A 5,615-nucleotide genomic window follows, 5' to 3' on the forward strand; every position below is an offset into this window, starting at 1 on the left:
GGGGCCTGGGACCAGAGCTTGGGCTCCCCCCGGGGGCCCTGTGGGGCTGGGGAAGGGCTTGAGGGCAGACAGGTCAGATTTTCTTTTCTTAACAGCCACTCTGGGCTGAAGGAAGATGTCTTTTGAAGTCTTACTATTTGGTCAGAAACAAGACAGATTTAGATCATCCCAATACCTCTAAATTTTGTCTAAGTCACAAAAATATCCAAAGCCTTTGTTGGTGTTGGGCTGGTGGACTCAGGGTGAGGCATCTGGAGACCTAGTCCATGAGTGGTGAGTGCAGGACCGCAGACTTGGAAAGGAAGAATGTAGTCAGTCAGTGACTACAGTCATCAAGGACATCTCCTGCACACAGCAGGTCCTTCCCACAGATGTGGAGAGCAGGGGTCACTTTATCAGAGGCTGGAGGAGAAGACCACAAATTTAAGTCCTGTGTTATTTATTTTCCTGGTGCCACAGTAAGGGAGTTAAGAAAGTAAAATCTTTGCTTTCCCATGTGGAGCTTTGCAGAAAATAAGGTACCTGTAGAAACAGTGCTGGTACTGCCCGTCCCTGATGCTGGGCCCATGCCCTGCCAAGCCCAGGTGCCTCAATGGAGCTGGCTGTCAAGAACCTCTCTTGGCTGCTGGAAACCACAGGTGGCTTCCAACCCATCTCACAAGGTCATGGACTATCATAGCATCAACAACTGTTGAGTTTTATCAAATTCTTCCCAGGTCACAGAGCCTCTTTGAATCCCTGGACACCACCTTAATCAACGAGTCCATTAGTATCACTGGTAATAATACATATTGACACCATGTTGTACAATTTGATGGGCACAGGAGTGGACATCACTTCTGCAGTATTTAAAATCCATAACTTCAGTCTAATGGGAAAACATCAGGGATGCATGGGTGGCTCTGTTGGTTAAGCATCTGACTTCAGGTCATGATCTCACAGTTTGTGAAGTCGAGCCCCACATTGGGTTTTCTGCTGTCAGCACAGGGCCCGCTTTGGATCCTCTGTCCCCCCACTCTCTGCACATCCCCTGCTCTTCTGTGCTCTGTCTATATTTCTCTCAAAAATAAATATTTTTTTAAAAAGGAAAGAAAATGTCAGATAAGTCAAAAGAGCTGACCAGCGCTCTTTAAAAGTGTCAGTGTCATGAAAGAAAAGGAAAGTCTTAGCAAGTGTTACAAATCAGAGGAGACCCAGGAGACCTAACAGTTGAGTGTGATGAGGGGCCCTGGGTTGAAGTCAGGTAAAACTTAAGAGATGAATAGTGGAAAACCTGGCAAAATTGTAGAAAAGACTGTAGTTAATAGCATTGCACGATATCGGTTTTGTGAATTTGATAATTCTGTTACTGTCTGGTTATATACGATGTTATCATCAGGGGAAGCCAGGTAAGGCATGTAGGGGAAGTCTCAGCACTATTCCTGCCAAGACTTTTCTCTAAATCTAAATCATCTAAAATTATTTTGAAATAAAGTCAACGGCATCAAGTGACTCACACACCCCCTCCTTGCATTGTCCCCAGTCCCACCCTGGGCCTGATGTCCGTCACAGCTGGTCATATACAGTCATCTTGTTCGATGCCTGCCTGCCCTACGGCACTACGTGCTCCATAACCTCCATGCGGGTGGGCCATTCCGTCTCGCTGCCCACAGCCTCCCCAGTGCCGTGCACGGTGACCTGCATACAGTAAGCCCTGCTTCTAAATGTGCCGAGTGAATGAATTCGTTTTCCTGGATGTCACCAGGAAAAATGAATGGGAAAAGTGAGCTTTCTAGAAAGCCTCCTGCACTGGTATAGTCAGGTGTTGTCTCCCACGGGCCCAAAGGTGACATGATGGGAATGTTAGGAATCCCTGCCCCAGAGGCTGCAGATCAGGGAAATAGTTTACTTCCCAGAAACCTTGCTGCAGACATCAGTGATCCCCCCAAGGCCACCACAGAGAGAGGCTTCCTGGCAGGACGTATCTCAGATGGCCGGGGTCCAGCACCCCCTGCCCCTTCAGCCTGTCCAAATCTGCCAGGGGACCGGGAAATGAACTTCCCAACCCTGCAAGCGGTAGCAAAAAAAAAAAAATTTTTTTTACTGGGAAAACCCAAGAAATCACATTGTACAGACTTGGCCTTTCCCATAAATTCCCTCTGCAGACTATCAGCAGTAGCAGGGGGTTGGGAGGCAGCAACAGGCCACTTCCAACTTGATTTTTAGGCCATTTTTCCAACACTACATGACAGAGATCCACCCTGATGTAGTGGAAGGAACTCAGAGGGGAGTCGGGACCCCTGGGTTCCCTCTTTCTCTGTGTGTATATAAAAGTGGAAGGATAACATGTGTGGTGACCTCTGCCCTTGGAGCTCTGGTGTTCTGGAGAGCATAGCACACTCATAAAGGATCAGTTTCTGCTTTTTGCCTGAGCCAGAGCAGCCTCAGTGGTGATTCTGAGGGGCTGCCTCTCTGAGCCTGGGCATCTTTGGGAGATTCCAGATTCCCCAAGGGGAAGTGGAGGCTGGGCATGAAGGTGCACCAAGAAGGAAATGTTCCTGAATATCTTAGAGGCACTGCCTGGACCGTAATAACCAAGTACCTGCTGCAGCAGCAAATTTCACCCTGGATCAAATGACTATTTTGCAGATGTGGATACGGAGGTCAGAGGATCAAGTACCTTGACGAAAGGCCAGGCAGGTGAAAAGAAGGCACCTTAATACCATCCAGATGCCTTTCAGTTGAACTGATATATTTTTATGTTATATATTATTTTATTTAGAAGAAGGAAATAGCATGTCTTCCTCTTCTCCCCCATGGCTCCTGAGATCTACACATGAAGGTGGTGCCGGTGCTGGCAGGATGTCGTCGCTGTGACACACAAATTCAGTTAGGGAATTAGAGGCCAGCACCCTTACCCCTATTACAGGCTGGCCTTCCTGAAGCCCTTTTAGGCCCCTGTATAGAAAGGCTCCCGGTATCCCCATTTCACAGATGAGGAGACTGAGGCCTAGGAAAGTACCTGGTCACCGGTAGGGTCAGGCTGGGACCAGAAGCCCCAGCTACAGAGCACCTACATTTCTCAGAGCTGGGTCAGTGGCAGCAGCAGGCGGGGGCAGCCCACCCTGGAACAAGTGTCGAGGAAGATCCGGATACTCACCGCACTATTCCTCAACACCAGCTTTTGAAAAACACCGTTTCTACTACAAAGAAAGTAGTTTCTACTACTGCATCCATGCGGCTCCTGCATGGAAGGGGGGTATCCCCCTTCAGACAGTTACAGTCATGTCTGGTTTAATGCTGCATCCCAGGAAGTTTTATCAACTTCTGACAAAAGGCACTACTTTCCTAAAAACATCCCTTCTAATGCTTGCCTCCAACAGCCAGCGGGAAGGGGGGGCTTCCTGTGCAGAGCTACTGGGGGCTTCATCGAGCTCACAAACCCGCAGGTGGGAGCTGGGAACTGGGGTCAGTGCAAGTGCACGAGGCGCTCCTGACCCAGTGCACCTGCGTGTCCCCCCCCCCCGCCCCCCCCAGGTCAGCACGGGAGGGAGGCCCAGGGCGTGGTGCTCCTGAGGAGCTGGCCAGTTTGGGGTTGTGCCCCAGGTCCCCAGACGCAACATGGAATCACCGTCGGGCTTGCACACAGACATTCCCAGCGGCCCCGGGACCCGCCCATCAGCTGCCACGGGGCCTTGGGAACAGAAACATTTATGACGCTCTGAGAGGACACAGGTGAAGGGTGTGACTGAGCCACCCTCGTTCACTCTCCGTGCCGCACCCGTGACAGCCAGCAGCCTAGACTTATGTCATCCTGCACGTCCGGGACTCGTACACAGCCACATACCAGGGGCAGCCTGTGAGGTCCCTGAATCCACGGAAATGGTCACCAAAGCTGTGCGTGCGCTTGCGAGTGTGCGTGTGTCTGTAGGGAGGAGGGGACACGTGTGTCTATATTCTTGGAGTGCACCGCTCGGTGAGGGCCCAGAACCCTGCCCTCCGTGCTCTCTGCCTGAGGCGGGGGTACCCGCATCCCACCCTGGGTCACGCTGCCTCCTCAGCAGCCTGGGCCCGCGTGGGCATCTGCCACGTGGCCAGCACCCTGTCGGAGGATGGACCTTCTATTTCTCCTCCTCCTCAACATGGGGGTGAGAAGCCGTGTCCTCCTGTCCAAACATGTGCGTCCACTGGCCCCGCCCCGCCCAGCTGTTTGTTCTTCACCAGACCAGGTCCCCACTGTGAGGACAGGAAGTGCTCCCCACATCCGCCTCCGTCACCGGCCTGGTGACTTGTGGTCACTGAGCCCAGTAGCCAGAGAGAGAGAGTTTTTAAAAGACTCACAGACATGTAATTAAAATCTCAGTGTTGGGTTCTGAGGACGGTGCTGGGCGGCTCCCACCCTCCTTTCTGGAAACACAGATTTGTGGTGTTTGAAAGTGAGTGACAGGAGGCTAAAGTAAGACGGTACTAAATATACTGTCCTGGGCACTTCCGGGCAGCGGGGGAGATGTGGGATTTACTCGCCACCCACCGCCTCCTGCCCAGACAGACCAGCCTCAGCACCCGGCGGCCCTGCCTCCCCTCCAGCCTGCGCTTACCTGCCCCTCCACGCATTCCTTCCTCCCCACCCCAAACCACACCGCGCCCCTGCTGCCCAGAGCCCTGAACCGACCGGCCGGAGGCACAGCGCTGGCTCCTAGGCCGAATTCCAGCCCTGGACAGTCAGACCACAGCCACGCATGGCCCATCCCCCACACTGGGCACCCCGGCACCCCTCACTGAGGCCCCTGGGGCCCCTCTGCCTAGAATGCCTTCTCTGCCACCTTCTCCTCCCAACAAGCCTCTGTCCCATCCTTCAAGGCACGTTCAGATGTCACCTCCTTCGGGAAGCCTGCTCAGATCCGACGACACCATGGGACCATCCAGCTTCCCAGGACCTGATCAGGCCTCACCAGGAGCTGTCACTCCTAGCTTGCTGCTCCTTGTTCCTCTCCAAGTCTCCCTCCAGCACCCCTTCCTCCAGGACCTGCCATCATTTCACCCTTTGCTGTGTTTTATGGCTGCTGTTTTCCCTGCTGGCACCGTCTGTCCCTCAGCCCTAGATCTTTGCTCAGGCTGGACCCTTCCCTGCAATGTTTTTCTCTCTTGACATGGTGGCAAATCCACTCTCACCCCTCAGGGCCCAGCCACGGTGTCAGCTGCAAAGGCTCACCCTCCCCAGCCTCCCACACATCGTCAGACTCTGGATGCCCTGGCCTCAGAAATACTCACTTATGTATCTGCACCCCTATGTGGCCCCCTTCTGCCTTGGCTCTGATGTCCATCTTCCCAGAGGAGGGACCTGACCTCTGCTTCATCCTTGGGTCCCAGCGCCAGCAGGGAAGGGGTTGGGCAGACCGTGGTTGGGGCTCAGGGGCCAGGGGCGGAGGCCGCCCTTGTTGACCCGCTTGCTGGGTCCTCTCCGGACACCTCACCACATGGCCCAACCGAGCCAACCTAGCACCTGGGGGTGCAGAGCCTGGGAGCTGTCCCCACCCAGGCTTCCTTGGCCCCCAGCTCCCACACACCTCTGCCCACCCCCAGCCTGAGCCCAGAACACAGAGTGACTGCCGGCCCCGCTCTGTCTTGCAGTGGAG

The sequence above is a fragment of the Hyaena hyaena genome, unplaced genomic scaffold, assembly GCF_003009895.1.
Source record: "Hyaena hyaena isolate Hyena2069 unplaced genomic scaffold, ASM300989v1 scaffold_1681, whole genome shotgun sequence".
Lineage (NCBI taxonomy): Eukaryota > Metazoa > Chordata > Mammalia > Carnivora > Hyaenidae > Hyaena > Hyaena hyaena.